This window comes from Chiloscyllium punctatum, chromosome 32 (genome assembly GCF_047496795.1).
Source record: "Chiloscyllium punctatum isolate Juve2018m chromosome 32, sChiPun1.3, whole genome shotgun sequence".
Lineage (NCBI taxonomy): Eukaryota > Metazoa > Chordata > Chondrichthyes > Orectolobiformes > Hemiscylliidae > Chiloscyllium > Chiloscyllium punctatum.
In genome coordinates this window covers 68,607,221-68,626,008 of record NC_092770.1, presented here as the reverse complement: position 1 = coordinate 68,626,008, position 18,788 = coordinate 68,607,221, and the positions used below count along the sequence as shown (strand labels likewise).

General features: G+C 45.3%; 1 protein-coding gene across 2 annotated transcripts in view; it reads left to right on the top strand.

The window, feature by feature from the left end:
* The first annotated feature begins 10,475 nt into the window (after positions 1-10,475).
* Positions 10,476-18,788, top strand: part of LOC140458250 (protein FAM3C-like) — a 51,331-nt gene continuing 43,018 nt past the window's right edge. For both annotated transcript variants that reach the window (XM_072552620.1, XM_072552617.1), the window contains exon 1: positions 10,476-10,615. The gene's annotated coding sequence lies outside the window, so the exon portion shown is untranslated. The remainder of the gene's footprint in view (positions 10,616-18,788) is intronic.

The window sequence follows — 18,788 nt, the reverse complement described above, 5'->3', positions numbered from 1 at the left end:
ACAGCACTGTACAGGCCCTTTGGCCCTCGATATTGCGCCAACCTGTGGAACCAATCGGAATCCTATCTATCCTACACTATTCCATTTTCATCCACATGTTTATCCAATGACCATTTAAATGCCCTTAAAATTGGCAAGTCTACTACTGTTGCAGGCACTGTGTTCCATTCCCCCACTACTCTCTGAGTAAAGAATCTACCTCTGACATCCGTCCTATATCTATTATCCCTCAATTTAAAGCTATGTTCTCTCATGCTAGCCATCACCATCCGAGGAAAACGGCTCTCCCTGTCCACCAAATCTCACCCTCTGATTATTTATATGTCTCAATTAAGTCACCTCTCAATGTTTTCTCTAACAAAAACAGCCTCAAGTCCCTCAACCTTTCCTCATAAGACCTTCCCTCCATACCAGGCAACATCCTAGTAAATCTCCTCTGAACCTTTTCCAAACCTTCCAATAATGCGGGGACCACAACTGTACACAATACTCCAAGTGCAGCAGCACCAGGGGTTTGTACAGCTGCAGCATGACCTTGTGGCTCTGAAACTCAATCCCTCTAACAATAAAAACTAACACATCATATGCCTTCTTAACAACTTTATCAACCTGGGTGACAACGTTCAGGGATCTATGTACATAGACATCAAGATCTTTCTGCTCATCTACACTACCAAGAATCTTACCATGAGTCCAACACTCTTTATTCCTTTTTAGAAAGAGCAACAGGAATCAACAAGAAACATTTCAGTAAGAGATCGGCTGAGGCAGGGGTGGTTTCTTCTCTGTTCTAAAGAGAATGACCCCAGTTTTTCAAGTGTCTCCATGTCACTAACATCCTTCATCCTTTTACCATTCCAGTCAATCTCCTCAGCTTCTACCGATGGTTTGGACAGCTTGGCTCAAATGTGTTTCCTAGAATTTACCACAGTGTTCCAGTTGTTTGGTATACCTTTCTTGCGGTGTACTTTTTCTACTCGTTACCAGCTCCCTCAACTTGTCCTGCCAATTTCAAGACTTGTTAACCTCACCAAGTCTGTCCGTTCCCAAACCCTCTTTAAAATAGTATTTGTATATAACTCCACCTCATCTCGCTGTTCCAATCAAAATGGATCACTTTGCACTTCACCAACTTTAGTTTGCCAAGTGTCTGCCCTTTCTACCCATCTGCAGCTGTTTCCTGAAACCTTCACTGTCCTCACCATTTAGTAATTGTTGAGTTTACGAGTTTTGAGTTTGATTGACATGCAAACTTTAAAATTATGCCCTGCATGCCTGAGGTTATTAACCTGTACCAAGGAACATTGGACCCAATATGAAACCTTAGTTTGAAAAATAATTGTTTACATCTACATCCTGCTTTTTGTTCCTAATGCAATTTTGTACTCCGCAGAACTCAATTTTGCTGACATGCCTATTGTGTGGTATTTCATCAAACACACATTAACTGCACAACTCTTATCAACCTTCTCTTTTATTTCATCAAAGAACCCTAGTCAGTCAAATTCTATTTACATTTAACAAATCCTTGTTGATTCATATGTTTACAAGTAGCAATTTACTTTGTGTCTATAATGCACCCTCTTCACCAATGATAGGCTGATTGGTGGTAATTGTTTTAATCCTTCTTCCTTTTTTTTGAACATGAGTGCAACATTTCATAATCCCCTGGTGTCATTCCCATATTTAAAGAGAATTAGAAGGCTGTAGACAGAACCCTTTCATAATTTCTATTCCTACTTAGCAACCAAGAATGCATTCCATCCATAGTGGGTAACTATTCCACCTTCAATGCTGTCAACAGTCAAATTAACTCCTCCATCTAATAATTATATAATTGACTTCTGTTGCTAGATTTTGGGAGGAGTTTCATTATGAGCTCACTGGCTAAAGGTAGGTTAGCCACTAGCTAAGCAAATGCACTACATTTTATTCAACATGTTTCTCATGACAAGCCTCAACTGGAGGTTGGCTTACTGTGGTTGACAATAAATTCTATGTTATTACACAAGTGGGGATAGAAGACATGTGGAAAATATAGATTAACCGCAGATGGTGGTAATCTGGAATCAAAGCAGAAAATGCAGAGATATTTCAGTGATTCTAGCAAACTTCATGGAGGGAGAAAAAGTCAAGTTCAAGACCATGATGTTCAACCGCCAGTGGTGTCATATGAGGAAGGCATTGCAAGTGGGATTTGAAAATCCCATTTCCATTAGGTTCTGGATGCCATGGCCATTAGCACACAGCTCAGTTTTAAAGGGTTCAATGGAACTCCCAACAAGTCTGACTTAGCCACCTGCATATGCAGAGGTCAGCTCTGTTTTTAAAGGAATGTAATTAATGGCCCATTAATCTGTTAGAGCAGAAGCTGAAGCCTTGCCACCCATGGAGGAGGGTGACTGGAGACTTTTCAAAGCTGAAATCACCAAATGGACATACCCTGGGGCACATTTATGCACAGTTCTGTAGAAGTGATGTCCATATTACAGAGGAGGAGGTACTGGATGTCTTGAAATGCATAAAAGTGGATTAAACCCCATGACCTGATCAGACATCACCTAGAACTCTGTGGGAAGCTAGAGAAATGATTACTGGGCCCTTTGCTGAGACATTTGTATCATCGATAGTCACAGGTGAGGTGCTGGAAGACTGGAGGTTGGCTAACATGGTGCCACCATTTAAGAAAGTTGGTAACGAAAGGCCTGGGAAATATTGACCAGTGAGCCTGACGTCAGTGGTGAGCAAGTTGTTGGAGGGAAGTCTGAGGGACAGGATTTACACATGTTTGAAAAGACAAGGATAGATTAGGGATCGTCGCATTGACTTTGTGCGTGGGAAATCATATCTCAGAAGTAACAAAGAGGATTGATGAGGGCAGAGTGGTAGAGGTGATCTATATGGTTTCCGTAAGGTGTTTGACAAGATTCCTCATGGGAGACTCATTAGCAAGTTTAGATCACATGGTATACAGGGAGAACTAGCCATTTGGATACAGAACTGACTTGAAGGTAGAAGACAGAGGGTGGTTGTGGGTTGCTTTTCAGACTGGAGGCCTGTGACCAGTGGAGTGCCACAAGGATCGGTGCTGGGTCCACTACTTTTCATCATTAAATAAATGATTTGGATGTGAACATAGGAGGTATAGTTAGTCAGTTTGCAGATGACACTAAAATTGGAGGTGTAGTGGACAGCAAAGAAGGTTACCTTGGATTCCAATGGGATCTTGATCAGATGGGCCAATGGGCTGAGGAGTGGCAGATGGAATTTAATTTAGATAAATGCGAGGTGTTGCACTTTGGAAAGGTAAGTCAGAGCAGGACTTATACACTTAATGGTAAAGTCCTAGGGAGTATTGCTGAAGAAAGAGACCTTGGAGTGCAGGTTCATAGTACCTTGAAAGTGGAGTCGCAGGTAGATAGGATAGTGAAGAAGGTGTTTGGAATGTTTTCCTTTATTGGTCAGAGTATTGAGTTCAGGAGTTGGGAGGTCATGTTGCAGCTGTACAGGACATTGGTTCGGCCACTGTTGGAATATTGCGTGCAATTCTGGTCTCCTTCCTATCGGAAAGATGTTGTGAAACTTGAAAGAGTTCAGAAAAGATTTACAAGGATGTTGCTATGTTTGGAGGGTTTGAGCTATAGGGAGAGGCTGAACAGGCTGGGGCTGTTTTCCCTGGAATATCGGAGGCTGAGGGGTGACCTTATAGAGGTCTATAAATCATGAGGGGCATGGATAGGATAAATAGACAAAGTCTTTTCCCTGGGGTGGGGGAGTCCAGAACCAGAGGGCATAGGTTTAGGGTGAGAGGGGGAAGATATAAAAGAGACCTAAGGGGCAACTTTTTCACGCAGAGGGTGGTACGTGTATGGAAGCTGCCAGAGGAAGTGATGGAGACTGATATAATTACTGCATTCAACACATATCTGAGCGGGTATATGAATATGAAGGGTTTAGAGGGATAAGGGCCAAGTGCTGGCAAATGGGACTAGATTAGGTTAGGATATCTGGTCGACATGGGTGAGTTGAATTGAAGGGTCTGTTTCCGTGCTGTACATCTCTATGTCTCTATGACTAAGAGACGTATCGAACTCTACTCTCCCTCATTTCATTGGGCTATAAAACCAAAGTGAATGTAAATAAAATCTTTTGGTTAGAAATGCAACCCTTGTAAATCAATATGTTCCTTCTGCGGGTCTGCCAGCATTTGTCGAGACAGAAACAGTTAAATTTTCTAGTCTAAAGAAAACTTTTCAGTTTTCAGTTCTGAAGAAACATCACTGGACTTGAAATGTTAACTCTGTTCCTCTGTCCACAGATGCTGCCAGACCTCCTGAGTTTCTCCAGCCTTTTGCACGCTTGTTTCAGATTTGCAGCATCTGCAGTACTTTGCTTTTACGTACACAGTTGCTGGGATCAAAGGAAATAAAAGTTAAAATTTGCTCTTTCTGTTGAAAGGTTTCAGAAGCTGGGGGATCCAACATTGAATCATGTAGCTAACCTTCCATTTGGCTATTTGGCCAATTTTGGGTTCAATGCAGGTCGCCTTAACCACCTGCATATGTAGAAGTTGGCATCTTTCATTTCCTGGGTACCCATCAGTGCCAAGCTCAGCATCATCCCCAATTTGTGCATTGACACTTCAAGACGGCATTGAATGAGTAACCCAGTGTGGCATCAGGACCTGGAGGTATCCAGTTGACAAGCTCCTGGACCCAGTGTGAAGACTGAGCTCACATTTCTGGCCAATGGCCTTTTTACATGGTTCAGGGGTTCTCTGCCAGGATTGCTAGCTTTCTGAGGCAGGCACCAGCAGCCTCTGCCATTGCAGGATCATGTGAGTTGTCAGGGCACGAAACTCTGAAATTCTCTCCTTAAACCTCTCCATCTCTCTGCTCTCCTTCAAAACTCTCCTTAAGTCATGTCACATCCTATTTATCCCCAATATGTCCTTATGTGGCTCAGTATCAAATGTTTTGTATCATTCTGATGATGCGTTTTGGCATGTTTTAACATACTAAGTGCGCCTTGTAAATGAAAGATCTAATTGTTCTCCACCTTGGACAAGAATCCTGTAAAATTAACATGCAATTACATTTAGCAATGAGGAAGGCAAATGGTATGCACCCTTTGTTGCAAGGTAGTGGCTCAGTAGTTAGCACTGCTACCTCACAGCACCTAGGACCTGGGTTCAATTCCAGCCTCTGGTGACTGTCCGTGTGCAGTCTGCACATTCTCATTGTGTCTGCGTGGGTTTCCTTCAGATGCTACGGTTTTCTCCCACAGTCCAAAGATGTGCAGGTTGGGTGAATTGGCCATGCTAAATTACCCATAGTGCTCAGGGATGTGCAGGTTAGGTGCATTAGTCAGGGGAAATGTAGATTAATAGGGTTGCAGAATGGGTCTGAGTGGGATACTCTTCAGAGGATCGGTGTGGACTTGTTGGGCCAAATGGCCTGTTTCCACATTATAGGGATTCTATGTATTGAGCATGTCTTACTGCAAATTGCCTCACACTTTGGTGATAGTAAGATCAGGTCTGTGCTCAGATAGTGAACATTCAAAAGCTTTAATAAACATAAAACAAAGGTTAATGGCAAGACAATTTGCTGAAACCCTACAAACTCAAGAACTAATTCCATGTGATCTCACACCTCTGCCTCAGTCGCTATTCTTTGAGTAAAGGTTTATTTAACACTTTATTCTATGTTGGTGAGCTGACATGTGAAGTGATGTTCCCTCTAAGTTGTGCGATTGCATGTCTATACAGCTGACGCGGAGGTTGAACCCCTCCGTTAATTAAAACCAAACACCCAGAAAAGTTCACCTCACCTCGTAATCTGCTAAAAGTGTGTGTGAGTGGAAGAGAACTCCTAATTTCCACGATGTAAAGAAAAATAACAATTTATTTTCTAAACTGTAACAGTGATACTATACAAAGCTATTAACAAATCCAAGCCCCCTTTTTCTTAACATATCTGACCCCAACTCAATAAAAATGCTGCTCCAATTGCATAACTATTAAACATTACATTAACTTAATTCCTCAAAGTCCGTGCATTCTCTACTCCTTCTGTCCTTCTGATTCTGCTGTCTTCTCTCTGGGTCATCTTCTTATTTTTTACCACTTTTACAGGAAAAGGTATCTTTTGATAGAGAGTGCCTTCCGAGATTCCTTGGAGAGATAAATGGTTATTTCTTTGGATGGCAGTTGCTCTCTGGTTCGATGGGCAGTTGCTCTGACTGGTTTTCAACATGCCCGTGTTTTTAACCCCCAACATCGTTCCCTGTTATTGGTCCACTATTGTCAATACGATAAATTCAAACTCAATTGGGTTTTAGTATTCTGGACGTAATTTGAATTAATTGGTTAAATTTGAATTGTTGTCAAAACAGCAACCAAAACTCAGGTATCAATTTAACAGTCAACATGTTTCTATTTTGGAACAGCCTGTCTCTTAGCTGTTCTGAGCCCTATCAGCTGTGGCTGTACAGTAAATTCAGAAAACACTTTCTATCTTAAAGTGACCATACACTCTTTCAACGTTGTAGCAATACTCAATTGATGAGCATACTCAAGATTGAAATCAGTAGATTTCGGGACAGTAAGTGGACAGGTAAGAATCTAACAAGCATTAAAGACCAACCCTGAAGACATATCAAGCCTGGACTAGTTATAAATTAATAAGTTACAACAGAATGGCATGTTTTCATTAACATGTCATCCAAATTCACTGAGGGGGTGACCTTATAGAGGTTTATAAAATCATGAGGGGCATGGATAGGGTAAATAGACAAGGGTGGGGGAGTCCAGAACGAGAGGGCAAAGAGTGAGAGGGGAAAGGTATAAAAGGGACCTAAGGGGCAACATTTTCACACAGAGGGTAGTGCATGTATGGAATAAGCTGCCAGAGAAATGGTAGGGGCTGGTACGATTACAACATTTAAAAGGCATCTGGATGGGGACATGAATTGGAAAGGTTCAGAGGGATATGGGCCAAGTGCTGGCAAAAGTGTCTAGATTAGGTTCGGATATCTGGTCGGCATGAATGAGTTGGACTGAAGGATCTGTTTCTGTGTTGTACATCTCTATGATTCTATGTCAAGCTTCAAATGATCCAGTGTAAGTTTGAGTCTGAAACCATTATACTTTCAGGTCAAACAGTAAGAAACAGTCAAAGAATGTTTCTCTTAAATGTTTCTGACATAATGACCTTGAGATTTAACTCCACAGATCAGGCTGAATGCACATGCCCTGTCTCTGTTTCTATTTGAGTTATGATAAACATCTGGTTCAGTTTTGAAGTTTTCAATTGATTCAGCTACAATAGGGTTTTAGTGGTGCCAAAGTTTTGAAATTTATGGCATGTGGACATTGCTGCCTAGGCCATGTGCTCCTCAGATGCCGCCTGACCGGCTGTGCTTTTCCAGCACACCACACTTGACTCTGATCTCTACATCTGCAGTCCTCACTTTCTCCCAATCTTTATTGCCCACTCTCCATTTCCCTGGAGAAGCTGAAGATGAGCCTCTTACATTCTGCAGTCATTTGGGTGTAGGGACATTTACAACATTATTAGGAAGGGAATTCCAGGATTTTGTCACAGCAACAGTGAAGAAAATGGTGATATAATTCCAAATAAGGATGTGCAAAGTTAAAAATCACACAACACCAGGTTATAGTCCAACAGGTTTATTTGCACGGACTAGCTTTCGGAGTGCTGCTCCTTCATTAACTACCTGATAAAGGAGCAGCGCTCCAAATGCTCATGCTTCCAAATAAACCTGTTGGACTATAACCTGGTGTTGTGTGACTCTTCTAGTCCAACACTCCAAGTCACTAGAACATCTTGACACCAAGAACATCTACGTAAGAATCCTACTCATTGACTTCAACACTATTATCCCCTTGAGACTGATTACTAAACTTAGTGGTCTCGGACTAAGCCCCACTCTCTGCAACTGGGTCCTCAGTTTCCTGACCCACAGGCCACAATCAGTGAAGATTGGGGATAATATTTCATCCTCAATAACACTCAATGCTGGAGCCCCCCAGGGGTGCATACTCAGCCCCCTACTGTACTCATTGTATACCCGTGTTGTCGCCAAATACCAGAATAATGCCATTTACAAATTCGCTGATGACACCACCATAGTTGGTTGAATCTCAGGTGGCGACGAAACAGACTACAGAGGGGAGGTGGAAAACCTGGAAAAATAGTGCACTGAGAACAACCTAGCTCTCAATGCCAGCAAAACCAAGGAAGTCATTATTGATTTTCAGCGGGATGTTACTCATGCCCCCCTACACATTAACAGCACTGAGATGGAACAAGTGGAATGTGTTAAGCCCACAACAAGCTTTCTTGAATTCTTCATGTGGACGCACTGGTTACAAAGGCCCAACAACGTCTCTCAGGTAGCTGAGGAAATTTGGCATGATGGCCGATACCCTTGCCAACTTTTATAGGTGTGCCAGCAAGAGCATTCTGCTTGGATGTATCACTACCTGGTATGGCAACTGTACCATTCAAGATCGGAGATGGTTGCAGAGAGTGGTGAACTTGACCCGGACAATCACCAAGGCCAACCTCCCATCTATAGAATCCATCCACCATGCCCATTGTCAAGGAAAGACCGCCAGCATTCTCAAAGATCCAACCCACCCTGGCAATGTTTTTCTACAACCTCTACCATCAGGGAGAAGGTACAGAAGCCTGAGCACACGCACCAGCCGGTTTCAAAACATTTTCTACCCTACTGTTGGCAGAATACTGAATGGATTCATAAACTCTTAACATTCACCTGTACCTGCGCTTTTGTTTTTGCCGCTGTTTACTTATTATTTACTATCTCGGGGTTAAGGTACATAATTCTAGAAAAGGGTGGCACGGTGGCTCAGTAGTTAGCACTGCAGCCTCACAGCACCAGGGTCCCAGGTTCGATACCAGCCTTGGGTGACTGGCTGTGTGGAGTTTGCACATTCTCCCTGTGTCTGTGTGGGTGTGCTCCGGTTTCCTCCCACAGTCCAAAGATGTGTAGGTCAGGTGAATTGGCCAATGATAAATTGCCCATAGTGTTAGGTGCATTAGTCAGAGGGAGATGGGTCCGGGTGGGTTACTCTTCGGAGGGTTGGTGTGGACTGGTTGGGCCGAGGTTTCCACACTGTAGGGAATCTAATCTATGCTACTTAACTCTGTGATCTGCCTGTATTGCTCACGGGACGAAGTTTTTCACTGTGCCTTGGTACATGTGACAATAAATTCAATTCAATTCAATTCAATTCACCAGCACCTCCAAATCACACATAAGAATGGTGTGTCAACTGGGGGAGTGTTTGTAGGTTTGTATCTGTTTTTGAAACAAGTTTGGTGAGTTGCTAGAGTGGGAACCTTCCAACCAGACAGCCCTCTGAACAAACACTAACTTCAATTTTTGGGAAGAACTGTTTATTTGTCATTCACACTTACTCTGGAAAAGTGTTTTTTTGTCATAACCATTACCATCTCTGCCTGTTCTTCCGTGGCATCTTTGTTATTTAATCTCTGCTGCCCTATCCCTCCCCTTCAGCAATATAAAAATCAGTTGAATTGCAATGTTTAAATTTCAGTCCAGAAGAATTGTTGAGTCAAAAAGCAGTGCAATTGCCCTCTCTGCAGATATAGTCAGGCCTGCTGAGCGTTTCCAGAACTACTTGCTTTTATTGCAGACATCCCTTATCTTTAAAGTTAAAAATCATACAACACCAGGTTATAGTCCAACAGGTTTATTTGGAAGCACTAGCTTTCGGAGCGCTGCTCCCTTCACCAGGTAGTTGTGGCCCACAACCACCTGATGAAGGAGTCGCGCTCTGAGAAAGCTACTGCTTCCAAATAAATCTGTTGGACTATACCCTGGTGTTGTGTGATATTTAACTTTGTACACCCCAGTCCAACACCTGCTTCTCCACATCTTGTCACCATCCTGAAAGGCAAAGACAGCATTTCAACCACTTCTGTGTTCCGCCTTTGACCGGCAGGTGGCAGTGCCAGCGGAGGATGAGTTGATTCCGCCTGTGACCTGCAGGTGGCCGTGCCGACGGAGGGTGAGTTGATTCCGCCTGTGACCTGCAGGTGGCGGTGCCGGGGGAGGGTGAGTTGATTCCGCCTGTGACCTGCAGGTGGCGGTGCCGGGGGAGGGTGAGTTGATTCCGCCTGTGACCTGCAGGTGGCGGTGCCGGGGGAGGGTGAGTTGATTCCGCCTGTGACCTGCAGGTGGCGGTGCCGGGGGAGGGTGAGTTGATTCCGCCTGTGACCTGCAGGTGGCGGTGCCGGGGGAGGGTGAGTTGATTCCGCCTGTGACCTGCAGGTGGCGGTGCCGGGGGAGGGTGAGTTGATTCCGCCTGTGACCTGCAGGTGGCGGTGCCGGGGGAGGGTGAGTTGATTCCGCCTGTGACCTGCAGGTGGCAGTGCCGGGGGAGGGCAGTCTTCCTTGTTGGTGGTTGTTTCCATCAAGGGCTCGGTCGTTCAGTCTCAGCGGAGGGAGGGATCAGAGAGGGAGAGGACACACACAGACAGTGAGCGAGCGTCTTCCGATCGCACAACTCTATGTAGTCGTTGACAGCGAGTCCGAACAGGTAAGAGGCTCGTATTCTTCCCCCTCCCCCGCACCAAAACCCCCTCTCCCCCTGCACCACCCCCCCTCTCCCCCCGCACCACCCCCCTCTCTCCCCCCGCACCTCCCCCCTCTCTCCCCCCGCACCACCCCCCTCTCTCCCCCCGCACCTCCCCCCCTCTCTCCCCCCGCACCTCCCCCCTCCTCCCCCCGCACCTCCCCCCTCTCCCCCCTGCACCTCCCCCCTCTCTCCCCCCGCACCACCCCCCTCTCTCCCCCCGCACCTCCCCCCTCTCCCCCTGCACCACCCCCCCTCTCTCCCCCCGCACCACCCCCCTCCCTCCCCCCGCACCACCCCCCTCCCTCCCCCCGCACCACCCCCCTCTCCCCCTGCACCACCCCCCTCTCCCCCTGCACCACCCCCCCCTCCCCCTACACCACCCCCCTCTCCCGCTGCACCACCCCCCTCCCTCCCCCCGCACCACCCCCCCTCTCCCCCTGCACCACCCCCCCCTCCCCCTACACCACCCCCCTCTCCCGCTGCACCGCCCCCCTCCCTCCCCCCGCACCGCCCCCCTCTCCCGCTGCACCACCCCCCTCCCTCCCCCCCGCACCACCCCCCCTCTCCCCCTGCACCACCCCCCCTCCCCCTACACCACCCCCCCTCCCCCTACACCACCCCCCTCTCTCCCCCTGCACCACCCCCCTCTCCCCCTGCACCACCCCCCTCTCTCCCCCCGCACCACCCCCCTCTCCCCCTACACCACCCCCCTCTCTCCCCCTGCACCACCCCCCTCTCCCCCTGCACCACCCCCCTCTCTCCCCCTGCACCACCCCCCTCTCTCCCCCCGCACCGCCCCCCTCCCTCCCCCCGCACCGCCCCCCTCCCTCCCCCCGCACCGCCCCCCTCCCTCCCCCCGCACCGCCCCCCTCCCTCCCCCCGCACCGCCCCCCTCCCTCCCCCCGCACCGCCCCCCTCCCTCCCCCCGCACCGCCCCCCTCTCCCGCTGCACCACCCCCCTCCCTCCCCCCCGCACCACCCCCCTCTCTCTCCCCACACCACCCCCCTCTCTTTCACCGCACCACCCCTCTCTCTTTCACCCCCCACCATCCCTTGTCTTTCACAACCCCCCACACATCTACTCTCTCCCACCTCCATCAAGCTTTATCTGAACAGTATCATTCCTAAGCCTCTCTTTATTTCCCATTTCTTAGAGGAGAAAGTGAGGACTGCAGATGCTGGAGATCAGAGCTGAAAATGTGTTGCTGGAAAAGCGCAGCAGGTCAGGCAGCATCCAAGGGGCAGGAGAATCGACGTTTCGGGCATGAGCTGTTCTTCAGGAATTCCTGAAGAAGGGCTCATGCCCGAAACATCGGTTCCCCTGCTCCTTGGATGCTGCCTGACCTGCTGCGCTTTTCCAGCAACACATTTTCAGCCGTTTCCCATTTCTTAGCCCAACACTGACTGTTGGCAGACACCTTACCCTGACTAAACTTTCCATTGCTAACCATCTGAATTTGTGTTGGTGATGATCCTTTGCTCTTGAATTTGTCCCATCGCTGGGTTTATGCCCTATCTGGAAAGGAGATGTGTGTTGTGTCGCATACTCCATCATATTCTAGGAAATCTATTTGTTATGCCTGAAATAATTTGTTTGAACATTTCCTAGGCTTGCTCTCAACCCTTGTGTCTGACTTTCTCAGTTACTTGAATGAAGCATTGAAATCTCAAAATCTTTACTACTTTATTAATTTCCTTCAGAAGCAGATGTATTCTTCCAACTGTGCCCATTTTCCTTTGGCCAGTCGCTGTGTGCTGTTCCCCAATTCTGCCAATGATGTGCATCCACTCTGTCCTGACTATGCCTAAAGTATACTATTTTGTTTCAGTGCCAGCATTTGTATTTACTTGTTCCTTTCTTTATTCCAGATCATTACCTCACTGTTCTTTTGTAATTCTTTATAGACTTGTATGTCAGCTGGATAGTTCTCTTCTGCTGTCAAATTCCATTCAAATTGTTAATTTTAGAAGTGTTCACAGTTATAAATTAAGCTGCATATAACTTAAGTGTAAGCTACAAGAGAGGGGGAAAATCGTCTCGATGAGGCAAGATGCATTTGGAGCAGAAGCAGAGAAATCAGATGTATCATGAAACTGCAAAATGCAGCTTATATATTCCTGCCATGTTTTAGTGTACATTGTTATTCTCAATCCAACCTGAATTCTTCCAAGTACCTTAAAAAGGACAAGGCAGTTACATGTTTTTCTTTTGTATTATTTTCTGATTACACTTGTTTGTTTCAGTAAATTTGGAAACTCAGCCTGGATAATTTGTTCATCCTTGAGTAAGTTCCTCAGCTACTCTGCACCTGTCTTGCAGCATATTTCCCCTGCCCTCTGACCTCGCATCAGCTGGTGACTGCATTGCCTTGTCATTTTCCATCTGTCCTACTTTTGAAGATCTCCTTAGTGTTACCTGTCTCATTTTTCCTCAGCAGCTGACTGCCTTCCATCAAACTTGTGATTCCCAACTATCAACATTAACATAAAGTCTGTCCCACCCTGTCTACCATGAGGAGTTTGACCTGCATTGCCCAATGACACAGCAGAGATCCCCCACCTCCCAGTGCCACCTTACCTTACCTGCCCAATCCTTTTAAATTTTGATATTGGTTTTGTTATAAAAAGCCACACACCTTAACAAGAGTGCTATTGAAAAACAGCATTTCAGTCTTCCTCTTAAAATATTTATCAACATGTCTGTCGCATTTATTAGCTTGCCCTGGATATAGAAATATTGTATTTACAGGATCAGACCAAAAATAGTCTGTTGATGAGAAATGTCAATGCATTGTTTCTTCTCAGTGGGTCTGGAAGAAATAAGAATTGAACCGAATTTATTGTCACGTGTACCGAGGCACAGTGAAAAGCTTTGTCTTGCGAGCAATACAAGCAGATCACATAAGTAAGTAGCATAGATAAGCAAATGATAGATAAAGAGCAGCAAAAACACAGGTCCAGGTGAATGCTAGGGGTTTTGTGAGTCCTTTCAGTATTCTAACAGCAGTAGGGTAGAAACTGTTGCGAAACTGGCTGGTACATATGTTCAGGCCTCTGTACCTTCTCCCTGATGGTTGAGGTTGTAGAACAGCTTTGCCAGGGTGGGATGGATCTTTGACAATACTGGTGATCTTTCCTTGACAGCGGGCCTGTTAGATGGATTCTGTAGATGGGAGGTTGGCCTTTGTGATTGTCCGGGCCGAGTTCACCACTCTCTGTAACCGTCTCTGATCTTGAATGGTACAGTTGCCATACCAGGTAGTGATACATCCAGACAAAATGCTCTCGATGTCACACCTATAAAAGTTGGCAAGGATATTCACCGTCATGCCAAATTTCCTCAGCTGCCTGAGGAAGAAGAGACGTTGTTGGGCCTTTGTAACCAGTGCATCCACATGAAGAGTCTAAGAAAGCTTGTTGTGGATGACCACTCCCAGGAGCTTGACACTCTCCACTCGTTCCACCTCTTTGCTGTTAATGTGTAGGAGGGGCATGAGTAACATCATGCCGAAAGTCAATAATGAGTTCCTTGGTTTTGCTGGCATTGAGAGCGAGGTTGTTCTCAGTGCACCGGTTTTCCAGGTCTCCCACCTCACGTCTGTAGTCTGTTTCATCGCCATCTGAGATTCGGCTGACTACGGTGGTGTCATCAGCGAACTTGTAAATGGCAATAGTCGGGTATTTGGTGACTCAAACATGGGTATACAGCAAGTACAAGCTGCTCAACTTTTGAACACAATTTTGCCATTCAACAATATCGTGGGTAATCTTTTACCTCAATTTTATTTCCACATAGAATCCCCACACCCCTTGAATATCTTTGTGGCGAAAAATCCATCGACCTCTGTCTTGAACATTGTTTGCATTCTTTTTAGGAAATTATTTTCCACAATGTTTTAAATTCTGTTTAGAAACAGATCGTTTTTATATATGTGCACCGACTTGACCATCTGTGAAAGCACTTTAGATAACAGCATTGTAAAAGACGCGAGATAAGTGTAAACTTTTTTTCAACCAGTCCAATGGGTTATGCTGGTGTTTGCAGTCCACCTGAGCCACTCCATTCATCACGTTTATAACCACTTTGCAGAAGCATTTACTGCAGTGGGCCTAATGTTAAATGCTGCTGAGGTAAATTGCAACGAAGAAAGCCTGCAATGCTACTGCCTCTTCCATGATGAGTGCTCAGCAAGTCCCTTAATATCACCAGGGCCCATGGGACATTCACTAACGTTCTCTTTAATCATATGATAGCAACTGCTACTGTATTACAAAATTAGTCACTGTTGCCATTTGTGGTTCTGCATCATCAGAGGAAAGTGTAAAATGTACTGTTTTAAAAAAGATCTTTTTTTTAAAAAAAGATTTAAAAACAAGGGTTCAGAAAAGATTTAGGAGAAAGTGAGGACTGCAGATGCTGGAGATCAGAGCTGAAAATGTGTTGCTGGAAAAGTGCAGCAGGTCAGGCAGCATCCAAGGAGCAGGAGAATCGATGTTTCGGGCATGAGTCCTGAAGAAGAGCTGATGCCCGAAACGTCGATTCTCCTGCTCCCTGGATGCTGCCTGACCTGCTGCGCTTTTCCAGCAACACATTTGCAGTTCAGAAAAGATTTACAAAGATGTTGCCAGGGTTTGAGGATTTGAGCTATAGGGAGAGGCTGAGGCTGTTTCCTCTGGAGCGTCAGAGGCTGAGGGGTGACCTTATAGAGGTTTACAAGATTGAGGGGCATGGATAGGGGAAATAGGGAAAGTCTTTTCGGGAAGTCCAGAACTAGGAGGCATAGGTTTAGGGTGAGAGGGGAAAGATATAAAAGAGACGTAAGGGGAAGCTTTTTCACACAGAGGGTGGTACGGGTATGGAATGAGCTGCAGGAGGAAGTGGTGGAGGCTGGTACAATTGCAACATTTAAGAGGCATTTGGATGGGTATATGAATAGGAAGGGTTTGGAGGGATATGGGCCGGGTGCTGGCAGGTGGGACTAGATTGGGTTGGGATATCTGGTCGGCGTGGACGGGTTGGACTGAAGGGTCTGTTTACATGCTGTACCTCTCTATCACTCTATAACTCTTAAGTCAATAATTGGCACTGTCTCCATATTAAATTCACACTCTTTAGACATTGCCTTTGTAATTGTGAATGTTTTCTTGAGGGAAAAATAATGTTAAAAGGTGAGAAAGTGAATTGATCAGGGAAGAGTTTTGCTCTAATACTGGGAGTAATGCATAGCATGTCATTGCAAGGAAAGGCATTTAATTTAGTAGCCTCTTCAGCGCTGAAGCCGTCATCTTTCATATCACATAGAAAGATACTATTATTGCAACCTCTCTTTTTCATCTTCAGAATGTTTTATGTGGTCTGCAACCTGTTAGTTAATTAATGTTGAAGTTGGGATGGGGGGGGGTTCAGTTAGCTCAGTTGGTTGGATAGCTAGCTTGCAGTTCAGAGTAATGCCAACAGTGTGGGTTCAATTCTTGAGGTTATCATGAAGGAGTGTCCTCCTCAACCATGACTTTCAGATTAAACCACCACTAGTTGTCTCTGTCTACTGGCAGAGCAGCCCCTATGATCCTGTTGGACTGTGGCAACTAACTTTACTGCAGTGTAATCCTCACTGAATGCACAAATGTGGCAAGTAATCCATACACAAGGAAAATAGTTGTAAAACTGTAAATTTCTGTCATACCGTTCAGTATTTAAAAGGGAAGTTTTATTCCATTTTATTTTTAAACAATTACTTTCCAAAGCCAGGCATGGAGTTGGTGTTCCAGTAACTTCTGTGATAAGCAGTTTTACTTTATGATTGGACCATATTGAGTACACCAGTTCCCATTCTCCCTCCTCACCTGTGACTAGCCCTTTTGTTTAGCTGGGCCACCACTTGGAGATGCCACCATAGAACCTCAACTTGTTTTGAAAACAACTTTCACCAAGCTCTTGGCCATCTTGCCTGATCTTCTCATAAAGAAAGTAAACTTATCCGAGATGATTTTAACAGGTGAACCATTGCTTGGAGAGGAAGCATATGATCAACTGGGTGCAGTATATAAGTATTACTTGCTATCCAGCTTGAACTGTTTAATCTGCTTAACCAGAGGAATGATTGTGATGGAGCAGGAAAGCACCAGTTTAATTGAAGTAAATATCTGCAGATCAGAATGCTGTGGCTTAAACACGTTCTTTAGAGCTTATTATGATCAGGAAAGATCCAGATCTGATACTTCATTAGATACAGGAGATGGGAATCTTCCAGAGTCCAAGGTACAGAATGATGTTGCCACAGAACTGTATTACTTTGATCCGAGCGCTATCGCCTGGTGTTAGCAGCTTCCTACTTATAGTTGGTACTGTATTCGCTGGGAATCAGTTTAGCTCAGTTGTCTGGATTGTTGAGATGAGTGTGGTGCTGGAAAAGCACAGCAGGTCAGGCAGCATCCAAGGAGCAGGAAAAATCGGCGTTTCGGGCAAAAGCCCTTCATTCCTTTCATTTACAGAGCGGTGTGATGCCAACAGCATGGGTTCAATTCCCATCACTGGTTTGAGGTTACCACATGAAGGACTCTCTTCTCAACTGCTTCCCTTGCCTGGGGTCTGGTGGCCCTCAGGTCAAATCACCATCACTCGCTCCTCTCTCTCATGAGAGAGCAGCCCCTATGGTCTGGTAAGACGATGGCGACACAACACAACAATTATGTTCGCTAATCTTCGTATGTGAAAGTAAGCAATAAAAACAGCTATTTCTGCATGGTTCATTTTGATGAATTAGATAAATGATGCATTCTCAGTTCTGATATTTTAATAGACCTGTTATTGTCTCGTGCACTCTGGGGTATTTAGGCAATAAATTATTAAGCTGTTATTAGTATTTTACATTGGTGGTTGAACTAGTTTAAAGGGTTGTGGGGGAGAATTGGAGCCATGCAGGAAAGTGGTAAGAGTAGGGGAATGCTGGAAGAGGAGGAATCAGCCTTGCTGGTGGTGAATGGGGCAGGGGCACCAAGATCGGAGAAGTATTTCACTAAACAAGATGACCTGATATTTTAGAATGTGCACAATGTGAAGAAAAACTATTCAAAATATTTGCAGTGTGATATCTTTCATTTTTATAGCTTTTAACATCTTAAAATGTTGCAGGGTGCTTCCCATATCTAATATTTCTCTGTGCTCTACTATCCAAGGATAGTGGTCTAAATGCTTAATCAGAGTTTCTGAACGATTATAGCAAAGTGGCAAACTCGAAGGAGAGTTTATGCTGCCTAACCAGATTAAAGAATGGCTGTTAGTGGAGGAGAAAAAAAAGAATTCACAATGTGCCAGCACCAAGATTGGAAGACTGCAGATTTCTCATAGGCCAGGGTGTGGTTACAAGTTAAGGTTGTGGAGGGATTTGAACATTGTGAGAATTTTAAAATTTAGGCAGTGTTGGACCAAGGGTTCTTGTGGCTCAGGAAGACCACATGATGCACAAAAGCAGTAGAACTGCAGGCGGGGAGAGAATGGGTTATTTGTCTGATGTAAAATTAGGTGGCTTCGAAAATGGAAAGAATTAGTTTTTGGTAAATCAGTTCAGAATATGCTGATTGTAAGATTCCTCTTGCTCTGCTGATAAATTTTGCTACATGCTCATGTTGAATCAATGTTTCTCAGCTATCACAGTGGTTCCCTACTGGGTTTACATTGACGTATTCCTCATTTCTGATTTGTTTAGTTCCTGATTCTTTTTGGGTGCTTACTAGCATTGTTATGGAGTCAGAGATGTACAGCATGGAAACAGACCCTTCAGTCCAACCTGTCCATGCCAACCAGATATTCCAACCCAATCTAGTCCCACCTGCCAGCACCCAGCCCATATCCCTCTAAACCCTTCTTATTCATATACTAATCCACATGCCTTTTAAATGTTGCAATTGTACTAGCCTTCACCACTTCCTCTGGCAGCTCATTCCATACACGTACCACCCTCTGTGTGAAAAAGTTGCCCCTTAGGTCTCTTTTAGGACTCCCCCACCCCAGGGAAAAGACTTTGTCTATTTATCCTATCAATGCCCCTCATGATTTTATAAACCTCTATGAGGTCACTCCTCAGCCTTCGGCGCTCCAGGGAAAATAGCCCCAGCCTATTCACCCTCTCCCTAT